The sequence below is a fragment of the Rhineura floridana genome, chromosome 4 (assembly GCF_030035675.1).
Source record: "Rhineura floridana isolate rRhiFlo1 chromosome 4, rRhiFlo1.hap2, whole genome shotgun sequence".
Classification (NCBI taxonomy): Eukaryota; Metazoa; Chordata; class Lepidosauria; order Squamata; family Rhineuridae; genus Rhineura; species Rhineura floridana.
Window position 1 is genome coordinate 69,722,287 of NC_084483.1, and position 19,080 is coordinate 69,741,366.

Below are 19,080 nucleotides of genomic sequence, written 5' to 3' on the forward strand. Positions count from 1 at the left end.
AGAAAACAATTCTAACACAGATGCAGACTGGGATAAGGTTTCTACTTAAAAGGCTTGTTGAAAGACAAAGGTCTTCAGTAGATGCAACCCCCACCCCCAGAGAAATAAATAAATACAGGTTGTGAAAGTATTCCTCAAGTAAGAACACTCAAGGATGTTACCGACAATTTGGTTCTCCAGGCACTCGTGTCTGCTAAGTAGTTTGAGCTAAAAACTTCTCTAGACCCACGTCTTTGGCTCTGTGTTTCTAAATGACAGGTCAATTATCTTTCTCTTTTTTAATGCACAGAATTGCCTTTAAAGACTAATTTTAATTTATTCCCTTATCCTAGCCTGCTGGCTGTTCTTCACTTCCTAAGCTTTTTTCTTTCAGAAGCATGGATACACCTACCTTCTCTCCTTTCACTCTGATATATTGCCTTGGTTTTGTTTCTGTAGCTGTTGTCCTGAAGGCAGAATTGTTCTTGTCATTTCCCACCCGCCCCCTTGCATCTTCAGGCTTTAGAGTTACATCAAATGCATTTGGTATAATCGAACACAAGTCTATCCCCTTAAATCAACTATCATCTGCGGTAACTATCATTTCACCATCCTCTGATTCCTGAGATACCGCTTTTCTCCCCTCTCGCGTTCAACATCAGCAGAAAGTCTGAATGCTTTGGATCAAATCTTGAAAAACTGTATTAACATAGATTGGATTTGTAGAGTCCTCTTCCAGAGAGGTGTAGGTCACTGAAAGATCCAGACCAGTCGTCTCTCATCCACCCCACTTGGGGATGGGATCCATTGGCCGGTGCCGGTCTGAAAGCATTCTGTCAACCCAACATGCTGGTAACGATTTGAGTTTGTTCTGTGTCTGCTACCCACTGCTTTTACTGAACCAGGTGTTTTTCCCTGGCAAAAACATATTGGTATTAATAGCAATATTTTGAAAAGAAGTATCAATAATTTTAAATGAAATATCAATAAAGTAAATATTGATAAATTTATTGTTCTTAATATTTTAGAGGCAGATTTTTTTTTAATCAATTTTTTAAAAAGCGGCAGAAAATTGCTAGATAAAAATCCAATCCACAACAATAGAGAATAAGTGAATTAATTGAAAATTCAGCACCAAATCCAAATTGGGCAGAAATTTAGCATGTCCCTATCTCCACTTAAGCATTTTACCATACTTAGGCTGCAATCATATACACTCTGCTTACCTGGAAGTAAGCCTTAGTGCACTCAATAAGACTTAATATTGATTAGACATGTATAGGATGGCACTGTCAATAAATAAGAATTAATTCACTACAGGAATACCCCGCATTAACATACACAATGGGTCCAGAGTGAGTACGTAAACCAAAAATGTGCTTAAAGTGAAGCACTACCTTTTTTCACTTATCGATGCGTATACTGCACTGCAATTGTCATATACGGGCATAACTGATGTAAATAACCCATTTATAACTAAAATAAACACGGTAGGCCTTATTTTAAGAAAAAGTTTGTAGTTGGAAACTGATCAGGCAGTGGCGTCATGCCGTTAAGTGTCCGTTCTTGCGAAGCGAGCATACGTAAACAGGGGAATGGTGCTACTGTAAATATGTCTGTACTTGCGAGTGTCCTTAAAGTGAAGGTCTGTATAGCGGGGTATTCCTGTAATAGGCAAAAAAAAAACCTTGCAGTTTAAGAACGTATATATAGCCAACAGATGTTTCTATCAAACTTTACAAAGCAGGAAAATTGGGCAGCTATAGTGAATGCACCAGACCTGACCTCCTCTCTGAGGCACATGTTACCAAATTCTACCAAGCTATACAGGAAGTGGATTGGACTGTGAAAGACCAACCCAAATTGTGTTTGCATTTTTACAAATTTGTAGGGCAATACAATATCTCAGGCCTATGGCCATACTACTCTGAACAAGCCTGATCTTGTCTGATCTTGGAAGCTAAGCAGGGTCAGGCCTGCTTAGTACTTGGATGGGAGACCTCCTGGGAATACCAGGTGCCTTAGAGGGTGGCAATTATAAACCACCTCTGATTACCTCTTACCATGAAAACCCTATGAATATATCCAAAAGATTCATAAGGTTGCCATAAGTCGTAATCCACTTGTAGGCATATAACAACAAAACAATATCTCAGAGAGGAGGTCTGGTCTCCTGCTCCCCTGGTGCATTTACTATAGCTGCCCAATATCCCTGCTTTTTTGAGTGATAGTAATATTTGTTGGCTATAGGTACATTCTTAAACTGCAAGGGTTTTTTTTACCTATTAGTGAATTTCTCTGCCTTTTGATCCTGGAGGTAAGAAATGGGATCCTGTATAAGTGTGCTGAAAATGTATTGATCATTTTCATTCTTATTGAGTTCAATGGGATTTATTCCTCTGAAATCATGCTTAGAATAGGTGAAACTGACAACAGGGGGATGAGGTGGAAGGGCAGGGGTATTGGGGAGGAGGGGGAGAAGGAGAAAAAGCAGAGGGGGGGGATGGGAGCAAGCAGGAGGGGAGAGGAGGGCTGGCTTGATCATTTGCTTGCTGAGTTCATTGGGATTTTAAAAAATGTAAATGTACTGCCTTCAAGTTGATTCCGACTTATGGCAACCCTAGGGTTTTCATGAGGCTGAGAGGCAGTGACTGGCCCCAGGTCACCCAGTGAGCTTCATGGTTATGTGGGGATTTGAACCCTGGTCTCCCACCTTAACCACTACACCACACTGGTAAATAAATAGGTAAAACTGACCATGGAGGAGAGAGGAGAGACAGGAGAGGGAAGGAGGAAAGGAGGAGAAGGAGGGGGAGGGGAAGGAGATGGGAAGGGATTGGAAGTGGAGGGGGAGGAAAGGGGCAAAAGGGAATGGATAGGAGGGAGGAGGAGGGGAGACCAGGTTTGATCATTTGCATCCTTTTAGAATTCAGTGGGATTTACTCCTGTACAATTATGCTTAAGATAGGTGAAACTGACCTGGGGGAGGGTCTGGGAGGGGGGAGGAGGGGGAAGGGAGACAGAAGGGGAGGAAGGAGGAGGGGGAGATTGGGTCAGTGGGCAGGCACTGAGCAGAGGGAAAGCCCTTTTCCTTTCCAAACGGAAAACATTGTGAATAGTACCATAGTTTTTCAGGGTTTCCTCCACCTTTTTATCCTACAGCAGGCACACATAGTATCCCACCCAAATTTAAACCAAAGCTGTCCCTGGCCACATCCACACCAGACGTCTATGTCATTTTAAACATTCATGACTTCCCCCAAAGAATCCTGGGAAGTGTAGTTTGTGAAGGGTGCTGAGAGTTGCTAGGAGAGGCCCTACTCCCCTCATAGAGCATACAATCCTCAGAAGAGTGGCTGACTGTGAAACCACTGGAGCTGTCAGGGGAATAGGAGTCTCCTAGCAAATCTCAGCACCCTTCATAAACTACACTTCCCAGGATTCTTTGGGGAAAGCCAGGATTGTCCAAACTGGAATATCTGTCTGGCCTGGGTGTGCCCCCTGATTAGCTAAGCCAAACAGCTGTGAGTCTGGCTTTTAGGACACTGACAGTTGGTTCTTACTGAGCATGCCTGGCCTTATCATTGAGTTCAATGCTAAATTTCTTAAATTAATTAAAAATCATCCAGGCATTTTTTAAACTTTTCAACTGCAGAATATGAGGGTCAGAGTATGGAGCGAGGTCAGTAACAGGACTGCAGGCATTCTGTGAACATGGCTGATTTTTAATTAATTTCAACAAATTATGAGACCATTGACAGAAGAAAGTCCAACAGGGGTCTGCATTTTTTCTCTTGTTTTACACTTTGAACTCTCGATTCTCTCTGAGTGTTTTGTATATTTCCACAAAAATTTAGAGGGTTGTTAAGCAAGCTTTTCTGAGTTCAAGACTATAAGTTTTGTATGGTTTTGTTTTTAAATGAGCTTATGGAAAGCAGCAGAATGGCATAGAGAGTATTCTCAATTTAACATTGCAGAATGTGAAAAATCCATGCTGGCTATAGTACAGTAGGGTCCCATGTTTTGGCGGCCCGCTAATACGGCGGTTTTCAATTAGAGTAAGGCCCCACTCATATGGCGCATGTTCTGCTTTTACAGCATTTTTCGGGCGTCTGGCAGCATTTTATTAATGGAGTTCCGCTTTTTGGCAGGTTTTGCTTTTTGGCAGGGGTCTGGAATGTAACCCACCGTATGAGTGGGGCCCTACTGTATATAGCCACTCTCGTGGCTGTATAATAAGGGTGGGCTTCTTCTGTCCTCCCTAACACACATACACCCCAACATCTTCCGACATCTGCACAAATGGCCAGAGAATGCAAATAGATGAAGTAAAAGGAATTTTACCTTTTGTATGGGCAGAACTTTCAACTGCTTTTGGTCTTTTAGCACATTTGTTCTGTATACCTATCTCTTTTATAAGCATCCATACTCACAAGACATTGCAGGCCATCATCCTGCAGTGGGTCAATAAGCAGTGTCCCCTTTTAAACTGTTGGCACCTAACCCTAACAATAGTCTCAGCGAACTTCCACAGTGGGTCATCTTCTCTGCATCATACTTAGGCTTACCTGTTAGTACCTGCTGTTGAGTCCACTAGTGCCAATGTAATCTGTTAACATCTATATTTCTCTTCAGAGTCCTTCTATGTGGTCAGCACAAAGAACTTCCCATAGATCTTTACACACTAATTTTTCCTTTGGTTTTTCTTTTCTAATAAGCACATGCTGGGAACCCTGCAGATCTTTTTCTCTCAATTTTCGATGAAAACCCTCTCCATTATAAAAACATTAACAACCAAACCTTTTCTCTCTCCCTTTCTCCTCCTCTTCCCCCTATCCCAGCACTCTTTTATCTGCTTAAATATCCTTGACTGCAAGACATCTAGTACAGAACGTTCATCAATTTTTAATTCATTTAATCTCCTGGTAACAGTGTACTTAAGAACTGAAGGGCTTCTGACAATGACATATATAGAAGCCTTAGAGACTAGCCTCTTTTGTTAGATTCAGGGATTGCAGATACAAAAGACTCCGCTCCAATGAATAGTTGTTAACAGGATAGCCCCTTTCAAAAGCAGGAGTATTTTTTTTCCCCTGAACGAGAATAAAACGCATTTTATGTGCATGTACACAAATACTGCCAGAATATATAATAGTGTAACATGCCCTTCAGTAGCCCAAGTCCAAATGAGCCTCACCCCTCCCCAGACTGGCATAAATGAGTTTCCATCTTCTCCTGTCACTCTGACCTCAGATGTTCTGAGATACATCAGCTCCTGAGGTGCAAGCCAGCCCCTCTACCTGCCTGCCCCTTTGCTCCCTGGAGAACATAATAGTGCCTGCCCAAACCTGAGTGTTTCAGGTGACAATCATGGCATGGAAACAAGCCCTTACATCCGAGTTATCTAACAGCTGAGATTTTACAATGCTTTTTTAAAATTTACCCCTAATATACTGTTGTGTTAACCCATTGAAGAGGAGGTGCTTAGAATGATTCTTAAATCAGCTGCAAAACAATGGCATTAAAAAACATCGTGATCTGTTTTCATTTAATAGGCATTTAGCCATTTGGTCTGAATTAAACATTAAAATAATTGCCCTTATTTCCTTGGCTTTACTTTAAGCATGCATCAAAACAGTGAATATAACTAAAGGAAGGAGGAGTAGCCTAAATTTCTCTTTTTGGAGTTTCAAAACATGGTGCTTTTTCAAGGATTTTTAAATTGTAATCTTACAATACAAAAAAATCAGAAAACATAAGAAACAATATATAATACTGTGTACATAACAGAACAAAGATAAGGTAAATCAAACATAATAAAGTAAGGGACCGAGGAAAAATCCAGTAAAACAAATTAGTAAAACAAATTAGGCATTAAATTGAGAAAACAATTTAGGACATACAATAATAACAGAATTTTCATCCATGTGTGTTATATCTAGGGTTACCAGGTCTTCAGTTTTTACTCAGAGATTTTGGGGGTCCTCTCTGGGTCTCTGGGTGAGTCACCTTAATCTCTGGACTCTTTGCTTTCATTTTTTTAAAAAATTAAGTTTCTAGATGGTCTGGTTCACGAGATATACACTAAAACATCAGCCACCACCTGCTTCTGTTACATGAGCTCGTAGCTGGCTGCTCAAACCCGTCCTTTCAGATTTGTAGCCAATAAGTGAAGTCAGGGTTGTGATTGACAAGGAATTTGTTGACCTCCAGGCAGTACAAAGCCAGAACACTTGTTTTTTGATGTTTATCTGAAAATCTCATAAATTGAGTAAGTATATTGCTTTCACCCTTTGGGGCAGGAGTCAAACAGGTTTAAATTTTCCTGGGCTGTTGAAGAAGGTAGTATTTTGAAAACATTCCCAATATGAAGCTTTAATCCAATACTCAATTTTCTGGGAGTACAGCTGCATTGCTAATCCCACATACTTGAAGTAAACTCCATTGACTTCAATACTTTTGCTAATCCCACATTTACTTGGAGTAAATCCCATTGAATTCAATAGGACTTACTTTTGAGTAGACATGGTTAGGATTGTGCTGTAAATTAATGGGATTTTTGAGTGAACATAGCAATGAATTGTGTTTGTGTTGTAAATCTTATTCTCCCCCACCAATTTTTTTAAGCAATTACGGAGAAATTAGTTAAGTATCACAGCTTTTATTATGTAGGAAACTAATACTGATTTTTTTTTTTAATGTTCTGCAATGTCTGGTTTTGACAATAAACTATTTTATGGGGTGTATGTATTTTTATATCTCCTGTGTGTGTGTGTTTCCAACAATCCTGTGAGGTAGAGTGCTGACTGGCAAGCAAGGCAGCTCACAATAAGAAATAAATCCATTTAAAATCCAATAACCATAAAAACAAGTATAAACTGTTGCAAAACAGCTTAAAGTGGCATTATTCTGAATTTTGGGTTAAGTGAGTGAAGTTCCTTATCACTTGAGATTGCAGTCCTGTGCATACTTTCCTGTTTGAGTAAGCCCCACTGAATACATTGGGACTTGCTTCGGAGTAAACAAACATAGCATTGCACTATAAATATATTTACAGGTTGTATAAATGATAAACTTCTTTGACAGTCATGCTTATATAAACATTTCTTCACACTATATTCTGATAAGTATCTGATTTCACACTATGGTTGTACATTATTATTTCCTTTGCATTTTAGGTGTGCCCTTCTTCCTTGGGATGGTCATCGTCCCCCTCTGTTGTATTCATCCTGAAGGGCAGATAGGCTGAGAGATGGTGAGTAGCCCATGGTCACTCAGTAAACGTTATAGCTGATTTCCATTTAAAAAACTTAATTAAAACTATTTACCTGCAGGCAAAGTTTATGAAGTAGATCCACACAATATGTTTAAAGCACATCCAATTCACATTTAAAGCACATGACTTCCCCTAAAGAATCCTGGGAAGTGTAGTTTCCCCCTCACAATTATAGTCCCCACCGCCCTTAACAAACTAGGCTTTCCATGATTCTGTGATGTGATTCATGTGCTTCAAATATGTGTTGAATGTGCTTTAAATGAATGGTGTGGATCTGCACTAGGTATGATGTGCATTCATTAGTGAACTGAAAAGAACAATATTAAAAGATACTTTTTTAAACAAGGGAAGGGCTGTAGCTCAGTGGTAGGGCACATGCTTTGGATGCAAAAGTCCAAAATTTAATCTCTGGAAAAGACTATTGCCTGGAACCCTGGAGAGCCAATGCTAGTCCATGTCATCAGTACTGAGCTGTTGTTGTTATATGCCTTCAAGTCGATTATGAGTTATGGCAACCCTATGAATCTTTTGGATGTATTCAGAGGGTTTTCATGGTAAGAGGTATTCAGAGGTGGTTTACCATTGCCTTCCTCTAGTACTGAGCTAGATGGTACCAAATGGCCTAAGTCGGTATAAGGCGGATTCCTTTGTTCCTAAAAGAGGAAAGAGACCCAAGGGCCACACTGACTCCAAAATTTATTTATGTATTTTATTTACAACATTTATATCTGCTTTATTGTAAAAAATCTCAAAGTGTTTTACAGAAGGGATTAAGACAGTAAAATTATTGGCAAAAACAGTTAAAGACAGGTATTAAAAACATTCAAAATAATAAAACCAACAACAAGATAAAAAACACAATAGCTTCTACATGCCCTGGCAGGCTTGCCTAAACAAAAATGTTTTTAGCAGGTTCTGAAAATAGTACAATGAAGGCATCTGCCTGATGTCGATAGACAGGAAATTCCAAAGCGTAGGTGCTGCCACACTAAAGGTCTCATTTTTTTAAAAGAGCAGAACAAATACTATGTGGCACCCATAACATGGAAATCACACCTTAAACATGGCCTGGTAGCATATCAACAACCAGTGCAGATTTCAGAACAGAGATATTATATGCTGATAGGGTCTCACTCATATCATCAATCATGCCACAGCATTCTGCACTAAGTGCAGCCCCTGAGTCAGGTTGTGCTGCATGGGGATTTCTGTGACCTTGGCTGACTAGCTACCAAGATTTTGTTAGTTTTGGGTTTTGGTTAGGAATCTTAACTGGTTGTGGGATGCTGAGTTTTCTGCCTTACTCATAGGAATCTTGTTGTAGTTGGTATGGTATTGCATTTAGAAAATCATCACTGTCTTTTCTTTTTCAATTTGCATTCCGTTTACCTTTAACCTCACTCCCTTACATCCATAGATGCACAACAGTAGTTCCATGCACTCTGCTCAACCTTCTCAAACCCACCGATGGGTTTATGCACTGGGGTGCATACCTTGTTGCTTGTTTCTTGCCCAGTAGTGGTAAAAGAGAATTCACATACTGGGAAGTGTAGCTTCAATTGCTATTGTTCCCAAGCATCTGCCTATGAAGGCAGAACAAACCATGTGTGTTGTCTCTCTGTCAGCTATTACTCAGAATTGGGTTGTCTGTTAAAGTGAGTTTATAGCAGCCCATCGGATAGACAGGAAGGGTAGAGGATCTTCTTAACTCATTTCCCAAACCTCTCTCTGCAGTGGTCCAGTCTGTAAAGGGGATTGGAGCAACCACGTTAAAAGGCAGGGAGGGCATTACAGGGAGGGGGTGGCCAGCCCTGTTTTGATATCAGTACCTTTGCAGAGGATCCCTAGTCAAGCCTTACCAACACCACAGTCCAACAATATCTGCACAGAAGTAATTCCTGTTGAGTTCTATGGGGCTTAGTTCCTTAGTGTGTTTAGAATTACACCCTTCAGAGGCATCCATCTTTACTCCTGGGTGCTCCCATCTAACATCTCCACAACACTAGGCTTACCACAATGGCCTTCTGGTGACTGGCCTGGCCTGAGGGCACTTAAACCCTTCTTGCCAGAAGCAAGTAGACTAGATTAAATGTTCCCTACCCAGGCTCCATCTTTTAGCTAAGATTTCTATCTTAATTTCCAATCAGAGAAATGTTTTTGTTTGAATTGTATGCTCCAAGCAACAGTGGTAGATGCTTAATGTATCATGCTTAATGACATCACTCAGGCCCGCCTCTATGACGCCACTCAATCCTGCCCCATGGCATCACGAAGGTCTGCCCCATGACATCACTAGGCCCTGCCCCTGAATTCTCAGGATTTGGGATGGTTCTGACCTTGCAACCCTAGTTATATTGCACAATATGGAACAACAGAAATTCACACTCACAAGTATTACATTACCCAACATTGAAAAAAGGTTAGGTAGAGGGGTCAGGAATATTAAGGGCCAAAAAGTTGAATTATCAAAATATACATGAGGTTCATCCTAAGATGTCCTTCCACAAACAGACATTGGAAAGGAAGATTTCCAATGTCACAAACCTAATAAAACTAAACAAATTGGAAATGATGTGCCTAATTCTGACCCCAAAATCACAACATCTAATTCAGCAACAACCAAAATTGAAAATATGCCCCATATCTGTAACTACTTGGGAGTCACAATTCCAAAAAATTTGCATTGAACAGAAGAATTTAATTGCAAACTACTGATCAAAGAATTTAAAAATGCATTCTTTGAATGAAAGAAAATACTGGTTACTTGGCTAGGCTGGATGTGTGGTGAAACACTGTATGTTTATTCATGTTTATGCTTAGCAGTGGCTGTTTTGTGATGGGTTCTGAGAGGAGAGAGACACAAATGTGTCATATGGGGCCTGGATCAGGTAAATTCATTCTGATAGGTCTGGAGGACAACAGACTCTGATTGGCTGGAGGTACCAGTCAGCAGGGAGTTTAACTGTCAGTTAGGAGAATCAGTTGGGAGTTGGTAGGAGTTGGTTAAGAGTTGAGATAGAGAGTTGATTTATGAGGGCAGTGTGAGGAATAAGATAAGAGATATATAGCTGAGGGAAAAATTGAGGCCTGTGTGTTGGCAACAGTTGTCTGGAGAAGATCAGGATAAGGGAGTCAGTGACTGAGTTGGTTTGAGAAGCTACCCTGTGTAAAGGGAAGTGACAGAAGTGGGTTTTTAACATTGGCTAAACTGTCCAAACTGCCAGGAGTGCAACCAGAGGAGCTTTGGGATACAGAGGCAAATTGTCCTCCATAGCTGGATTGGGTTATGAGAGTGATTTGGTGCAGTGGAGGTTTCAGGAAATTGGCCTGAGGTAAAAGCCACTTAGAGTCTGGTGTCAGAAACCATGTCTCCTGAATCTTTCGAAACCATCAGCAAGCACCTTTAAAGATCCAAAATAAGCATCAGTATGCCCTTATGTAAATAGTATCCCTTTAATAAACCTACAATCTTAGTTTAAGGTTATCCTGTCTTTAGGTCAATCTCCATCTCACGTCTAAAGCCTATTGCACATGCTACTAGGAGGTTTTGAAAGTATTCTGGGTTAACTGGTGGCTGCAGAAAATTAAGGAAGCCTGAGTTTATACAAAGTGAGGCAGAGGGCTGGGGGCGGGGAGAGATCCTTGACAGGCTGCATATCTACTCAAGGATGTGTTAGGTCCAAACCTAACACGCAAGCTGTCACTGTCTACTCAGCTCACATACACCCGGGAAGGTGCGGAGTTGAGAGCAAGAACCTATTGCCAGAGGCCAGGAAATAATACACAATATTACCTTTGCAAATGGGTCCCAAGACCTGCGAGCAAATTGCCTTTCAGAAGTGGGAACCCCGTTTATTGGCACACACAAGATTTATATAGTTTCCCCAATGGTTACAAAATGGGGAGCAGACATCATAAAGAATAGAAAAACATTGCTAGACATAGTAACATCTTAGATATGGAAAAAGGGGTGCTTAGGATAACAAAGCCAGGAACATCTTGCCTTCTTTCAGCCATACACTTGCATAGTTTATACAACCTTGAGATAAGCACTCAGAGGAACAAAGGATAGATAGGAGCAGGGGAGGTTCAGTTACAAGTGGGATCATTAAACTAAGAATACACTCAGGTTACATTTTCTACATTTGTAAGAGTATGCGTGTCAAGGTCTACAATCATGTAAATGAAGCACAGGCATTGTTTTGTGATACAGTTGGTAACATCATACAAGACATTGAGTATAGATATGCACAAGGAAATGGGAGGGGAGAACATTTCCAGTTCAATCAGGCTTTTATTCACTTAGCCGCTGGAATGTTTAGGGTCAGGTCATCGGGAAATAAACCGATATCTACTTTATATCAAGTCAGTAATATTTCCATACCCAACAGTCCCCCCTCTCAGCACTGAGTGAACCCATATTCACTCAGTCAGCTGCACACCTTACTTCTGTTCCCAAAGAGGTCTTAACGCCATTTCCATTAAGGTTGGCTTTGGTCTTCTACAGAATGAAGCCAAAGACCTGTGCAAGCAAGTAGACACTAGCTGAATTATGTTAGGAATGCATTGAAGATAGCAACAGCCTAATATAAGCAAAACAACTACAATAAATACATAAAACACTATTTTATGCCAATTGGGCCAGCTAGAAAACCAGTCAGACACACTTGAAAATAGGGAAAACTTCTCAATGCCTTCCACGTTGTGATAAATTTTCCCAATGTTGTTTAAATGTTTCAAAACATCAGCCTTAGTGTCTGTGATATGGGTGCAGCACTCAATGCCAATTAATGCACATATACCGCTGTGGGAGCTTAATAAAAAATCCAAGGCTAATCGGTTTTGTAAAACTACAGTTCTTATTTGGCCTTGTTCATTTGTTAAATCTGAAAAAGAAATAGCAGATTCGTTCATGAACCGCTCAAAGGATTGAGAAAGTTGTACTAATTCTTGGTAATTCTGGGCTGCACCATAATTAGGGAAGGCTCCTCTGGCTATAGCTTCCCCAGTTCCCCTACGGTTCCTGTGGCAAGGTATCGGGAGTAGGGGGGTCACTCGGAGCCCTGGGACCACCCTACCCAGCGTTCATGTCCATGAGCCATATTCTGGTAGTTTCCGCAATGCGGAATGCCCGCAAAGCCACCAAAGGCCAGCTGGTGTTTGGTGGTCTGCTAAATCCAGCAAAAAGGGAACCGCATGGTGATCGGCAAATGTTAGCTGTAATAAAAACTGCCAAATCGAAAGCCACATCATATTACCTACTGAACGTGTTCCATTTGTCAAAGTCCAATTGCTGTTACCAAGCGGAAATATTACATTATCACACACCATTCCCCCTTGTACTTGCGTTTTGCTGCTCACACAAACTTCACTGTTTACGGACCCACTAATGACCAGGCCCCCCTCTAGTACTTGAGAACTAGAGTGGGAGGCAAAAGAAACATACTCCTTGAGCGGCAGAGGGGCCCCTGTCAAGGGGACTCCTGCCTGCCCGTGTGGTGGAGTATGAGCACAAACATAACAAGTTCCTTGCTTTGGTGCTGTTGCTTCCAACAGCACCACAAAAGTATTTCCACCCCATCCTGTAACTGTTTTTGTATTTTGCAATATTTTAAGATTTGTGTTTGGCCGGGCTGGATCTGACAGAGACGTAACCTTGTCTCGCTGTTCAAGCTTATCTTTTAACTCATTGTAACATGTTAAATCACCAATGCCTATACAAATTTTCACAGCTTTGTTTCTTTTAGACCTGTAAGAAATCATATTATATTCTCTCATTATGGTATTTTCATCCACATCGGGGAGGCAACCCTGCTGGTTAGGCGGCATACATAGTTTCTTGCAATTCAGTGCCAATCGGATTGGCCATTCTATCTCTACCCGTATGCAATGTGTGGCCATTTTTCCTGTGTGATTGTGTTGCAATACTACTGCTGCTTTACACAAACGGCCTGCTATCTCTGCCTTTATCAAACCTTCAGGTATCATGCTTACATAGTACCAAAAGGGGTCCGGACATTCAAGTGTCTTTGGGACTGTTCTTCCCCAGTCCACAAGTTTGTGATAATCTGAAACATCACAGATCTTGATGCCTGGAGGGCAGCACAGACACTTTACATAAGAGAAAAAGAAAAACAATACATAAAACTGAAACGTAGGAAAAAACACGTTGTAACGTGGTAAAGTCTTATGGCAGCTTAAAATAATTCAGTCAATATCAGCGTCTTGGAACGGGAGCTGGTCCGTATGCCACTGTCCTGTATCTCCACTTCTTCGTAAACGGAGTTTAGGAACTAATGGTGGCGATGAAGCTGTTACTACTGCCGGTTTCAAATGAGAATGATGAATCCACGATTTCCTTCCCTCTGGGAAGATGGCTGTCTGTGTGGATAACAGGACCTGATGTGGTCCAGTATATCGCGGCTGTAATGAATCGCCTCTCACGAACTTCTTAGCCCACACAAAGTCTCCTGGTTGGTACGGGTGCACTTGGTCCTCGAGAGGCACCGTCTTTGAATATTGGGCGGTTCTCCACAACTCTTGCAGCTTTTGCTGTAATGAAAGATACTGGGATACAATTATATGATCCCCCCCCAATAGTGAAACATCCACACTTGGCAGGGAACCGCCTTTCACAGGGGGTCTCCCATACATTAACTCAAACGGGGAAAGCCTTAAAGCCCACGTAGGACACGTACGCAAGTGGAACAAAACTATAGGAAGTACCTGAGGCCATCTTAACCCTGTTTCCTGTGTATACTTAGCCAAAGCCGATTTAATTTCGCGTTATATCTCTCCGTCATCCCGGATGATTGTGGGTGGTACGGAGTATGAAATAAATGTTTAATGCCCAAGCCTTCCTCGATTTTAGCCAAGACCTGTCCCATGAAATGTGTTCCTCGATCCGAGTCAATTGCTGCTGGAACACCAAATCGAGGAATAATTTCTTTCAGTAATATCCGTGCTACTGTAGTTGCCATTGCGTTTGCTGTAGGGAATGCTTCTATCCAAGCTGTAAGTGGGCAGACCAACACGAGTAAATGGCGCTTTCCTTCCGCCTTAGGCAAATCGACAAAGTCTATTTGAATATGAAGAAATGGAGCAGCGGGCATCGGTCTACCCCCTTGTGGGGCCCTATTTGGAAGAGCAGGGCCGTTTGCCTGACAAGTATGGCATGCTTTCACTATTGCTGTACAAATAGGCTGGATCCCCGGAGCATACCAGGACCGAGTCACCGCTTCCACTAAGGCATGTGTGCCATAATGCCCTCCATGAGCATGGTGCCATCCAGCCGCTACTTGGTATAATGAACGCGGTAGACACGCTCTGCCATCCGGCATGGTCCAGAGCCCTTGTTGCAATGTTGCTCCTAGGGCAGCCCATCGCTTAGTTTCCTGTGGGGGAACTGAAACAGTTAGAGGTGTCACAAAAGCGGTTGTGGCTAGCGCCAATGTAGGTAATGCTAGAGGCAAAAGAGCGGCTTGTCTCGCAATCTGATCAGCCAAGGCATTTCCCAAAGTCACTGGATCTTGTTCCTTAGTATGTGCTTTACAATGCACTACAGCTATTTCCAGGGGTTCGAGAATAGCATGTAACAGCTTCTGCACCAGCTGTAAATGTTGAATCGGTTTTCCCCCTGCTGTAGTAAACCCTCTATATCGCCATAGGTGTATATGACAATGAATAACCCCGAAAGCATACCTGCTGTCCGTGTAAATCGTCACCTTTCTTCCTGAAGTAAGCTGGCAAGCCCGCGCAAGAGCATATATCTCTGCTGCCTGTGCACCCCATTTCCCAGGCAATGTGGCTGCCTCTAAGGTCTCCCATTGGGTCATTATAGCAAAGCCCGTATACCTTACCCCATCTTGGTAGTAAGAGCTGCCATCGGTAAACAGAATGAGTTCTGAGTCAGGCAACGGTTCATCAGAAAGACCCAGTCTGATCTGCAATGCCGACTGCAGAACTTGCACGCAATCATGATCAGGAAGTGGGGTGGGTAAGTCGGGCAGAAGCGTGGCAGGATTCAGTGGGCCACAGCGCTCGAAACGCAAATTCGGATCCTCCAGAAGTTCTGCTTCCAGCTGTTGTTGTCTCTGAGCAGAGAAAACTTGCGTGGTGCCCTTGCGCAACAATGCCGAGAGAGCATGTGAAGTCCAAACAGTTGTAAAATGTCCAAGTGTAAGTCCCTTTACTTTAGTCAATAGCAAGGCTGCTGCCGTTAACGTGCGCGTGCAAGTAGGTGTACCTCGCGCAACATTGTCAATCTGCTGTGAATAAAAGGCTACCGGGAAATGGCTAGGGCCATACAACTGAGTCAAAACTCCACTTGCAACCCCTGCCCTCCCATGTACAAACAGATGGAGGGGTTTGTTGTAATTCGGGGGCTTCAGAGACATTGATGTAGCTACACTCTGTTTAAGCAACTGGAAAGCCCTTTCAGTGTCCCGGTCCCATTTTATGTAATCTGGTGCCTTGTTTGCAGTTAACACATGGAGTGGTTTGCTCAACTCACCACAGGAGGGCAGCCAAGGCCTGCAAACCCCAATAAGCCCCAGAAAGCCTCTGAGCTGCCACTTCGTCTGTGGGAGCGGGCAGTTCTGAATTGTGGCTACTCACCCTGGGTCCATTTGTCGTCCATCCATTGTTAGAATAAAGCCCAGATACTTAACTCTTTGTGACAGCCACTGTATTTTCTTCGGGTCAATTTTATGGCCCCTTGAGTGCAAATAAAGCAGAAAGGTCTTACCGTTGTGTCGCAGCCCTTCTTGTTGTTCATTTGCCATCAAAATATCATCCACGTACAAAACAAGGGTCAAACCCTGTTCCAGAACAAACCCCTCGAGATCTTCTCGTAGGCACTGACTGAATATTCCGGGTGAATCGCAGTAGCCCTGTGGAATTTGGGTCCAGACGAAAGACTTTTGGTCCCATTCGAAACCGAAAAGAAACTGAGAGTCTGGGTGCAAAGGAATACTAAAAAAAGCATTTTTCAAATCAATGACAGTAAACCATTTGGCATTCCATGGTATCTGGCTGATAATAGTCACCGGGTCAGGTACAATTGTATGCAAGGGAACCACATACCTGTTCACAGCCCTCAAGACTTGGCAAAATCTCCAACGAATTGGATCCCCTGGTTTCTTTGGGGGTTTCTTTATTGGTAGGATAGGCGTATTGCATGGAGTCCTTTGAGGCCAGATAATGGCCTTCTCTATAAAACCCTCTATTATGGGTCTTATGCCTTCTCTTGCTTCCAACGATAATGGGTACTGTGCAACTCGTGGCGGGGGAAGAAAAGGTTTTACTTGTATCCTTACCAGATGCACTGACCGAAGTAATCCTACGTCGGTTTCCTCTGTACTCCAAAGTTCCACTGGCAGTCCAGCCAGATCTTCCGGTAACTGGTATCCTTTAACTTTTCCCCTTGCTTGACTATCGGATGATCCTAACATATTCATTAACAACCCCACCCCCTCAGGAGTGCAGGTTAAAGTGTCCTCAAGTTTACATAACATATCGCGCCCCATCAAGGGAATGGGGCAAGAAGCAGAGTACAAAAAGACATGGTTAAAAGTTCTGTTTTTGTAAGTAACAGTCAGGGGAGAGGTAAGGCACATTGAAGTAGGATTTCCATCCACTCCCATGGTTAACTTCACATCCTTACACAGCCATTCCAGCAGCGCAATATTAACCAGTGAGTAGGTGTAAGTAAGTAAGTAAATCTCTTTATTGCATATAGCCATAAGCCATTGCAACGTAACAAGAACATACAAAACAACCAAGATTAAAATCTAAAATACATATATACAGAAAAGGGGTTAAAATCATCGCATGAAGTTTGTGAACCATGCAGATTAAGCAGGTTTATCTAAAGCAGCCCTTATCTTTCTTGCCGCCAAGGCAAAGTTTGCTACTGAGATGACTATATAAGTTTGGGATGCGGACAGAAGACTAATGACTAATTGGTCGCTAGAGGTTCCTACAAATGAGCTTAAGAGAGGAGCTATAAACTTCTCCCTGGGGTGATGATATAAAGGGCAAAAGAGCATGTAATGGATAAGGTCCTCCGGGGCCATACAACCATTAATGCAGTAACGCTCAGCTCGTGGCGTGCCAGCATATCTACCTTTAATAAATGCTGAGGGCATTGTTTGAAATCTCAGCTCCGTAAAGGCTTTGCAAAGTGGGGCACGAGTCAAGATATCAAAATAAGATGCCATAGCATAGTTAGTTTTAATATGCGGAAACCAGGGAGAAAAAGCAGACAGAGCTATTGAGGCTCTGTCTTGCTGCACATTATAATCAAATACTCTGTTACAAAGCTCTGGGTGGTTAAGGCTCGTGAGGCTGGATCAGGTGAGGTTATAGCAAGGCGCTAAATCCGCAAATTTAGCAGCCCAGCCTCCTTTCTCCAATTGATCTTCCCAACAAAGTTTTACTAAAGAAGAGTCTGGTGCCAGGGATATCTTTTTCCAAACTCGAAGATATGTGAGATCGATCCGGGCCAGTAAAGAGGGTAGACCTAGTTCGGCTCTAATATGCGCCGAGGGGGTGCCTTTGGGAAGTCCCAGTATCTGCTTCAAAAATGAGTTTTGGAGGACTTCAAAACTGGGGCAAACAAAGGGGCCCCATATCTCAGCTCCATAGAGAGTTTTGGGGAGAATTTTGGTCTCATAAAGCTTGATCATCGGTCTAACTAGTTGTCCACCACGGGAATAATAGAAATGTTTTAACTGGCTACAGGAGTGAGAAGTCTGGAGCTTGATGCTTTCTATGTGGGGAGACCACAGTCTATTACTGAGGCAAATGCCAAGATATTTAAAGACATTAACCTTTTCTAAGGGATGACCATTTAGCATCCAGATGGACTTAGTTCTACTGTATTTCCCACAGACCATGATTTTGGACTTGGCGTAATTAATCTGTAAATGCTGGGCCACTGTGTATTCGTGGAGATGTAACAGCATTCTTTTCAAACCAATCTTATTTAGCAAAAGAAGAACCAAATCGTCCGCATAAAGTAATGCGGAGATTTTCCTGTTCTTTAGTGAGGGGGGGGAAAGCAGAGGCAGACATTAAGGGGATGATATCATTTATGAAAAAAATAAACAAAAAGGGGCCAAAATGCACCCTTGCTTAACACCCCTCTTAGCGGGAATTTCACTGGAGAGAGCTCCATGATGGCCTAGGCGGATCTTCAGATATGTTCTGATGCAGAACCTGAAGAAGCCACAATAATCTTTTCTCAATACCCACCTGGTCAAGTTTTTGCCACAAGATATGCCTATCAATTGAGTCAAAGGCCGCAGAGAAATCAACAAACCCCAGATATAAAGACTTAAGCGCTCCTGATTTGGTCTTATTTATAAGGTGATGAAGCATGAACACATGGTCAAGAGTGCTTCTGCCTTGTCTGAACCCTGCCTGCTCTTCGTGGATGATAGAGCAGTTACTTTCCCACTCTAGTAATTTGTTTAGCAGGAACCAGCCATATAACTTAGATACCACGTCAAGTAGACTGATAGGACGATAGTTACTTGGGACAGAAGTGTCCCGTTTTTTAAATATAGGCACAACAATACTGGTGTGCCAGCCAGAGGGAATAATGCCAGTGTTGTTAATGTGCGTAAAAAGGATTGCAAGTATTGGATACCACCATAAAGGGTCGAATAGAAATAAATCAGGCAGTAACATATCCTCACCTGGGGCTTTGCCTGAGCAGAGAGAAGATATTAAGTCTCCAATGATTGCACAAGTGACTGGGGGCCAGGGAGGCACATCAGGAGGGGCTATATTAGTATTTGAAAAAGTTGCATCCGAGCTCC

At 42.3% G+C, this 19,080-nt stretch overlaps 1 pseudogene; it reads left to right on the forward strand.

The window, feature by feature from the left end:
* The first annotated feature begins 1,888 nt into the window (after positions 1–1,888).
* On the forward strand, positions 1,889–2,007 carry LOC133384661 (5S ribosomal RNA; annotated as a pseudogene).
* Positions 2,008–19,080: the final 17,073 nt, after the last annotated feature.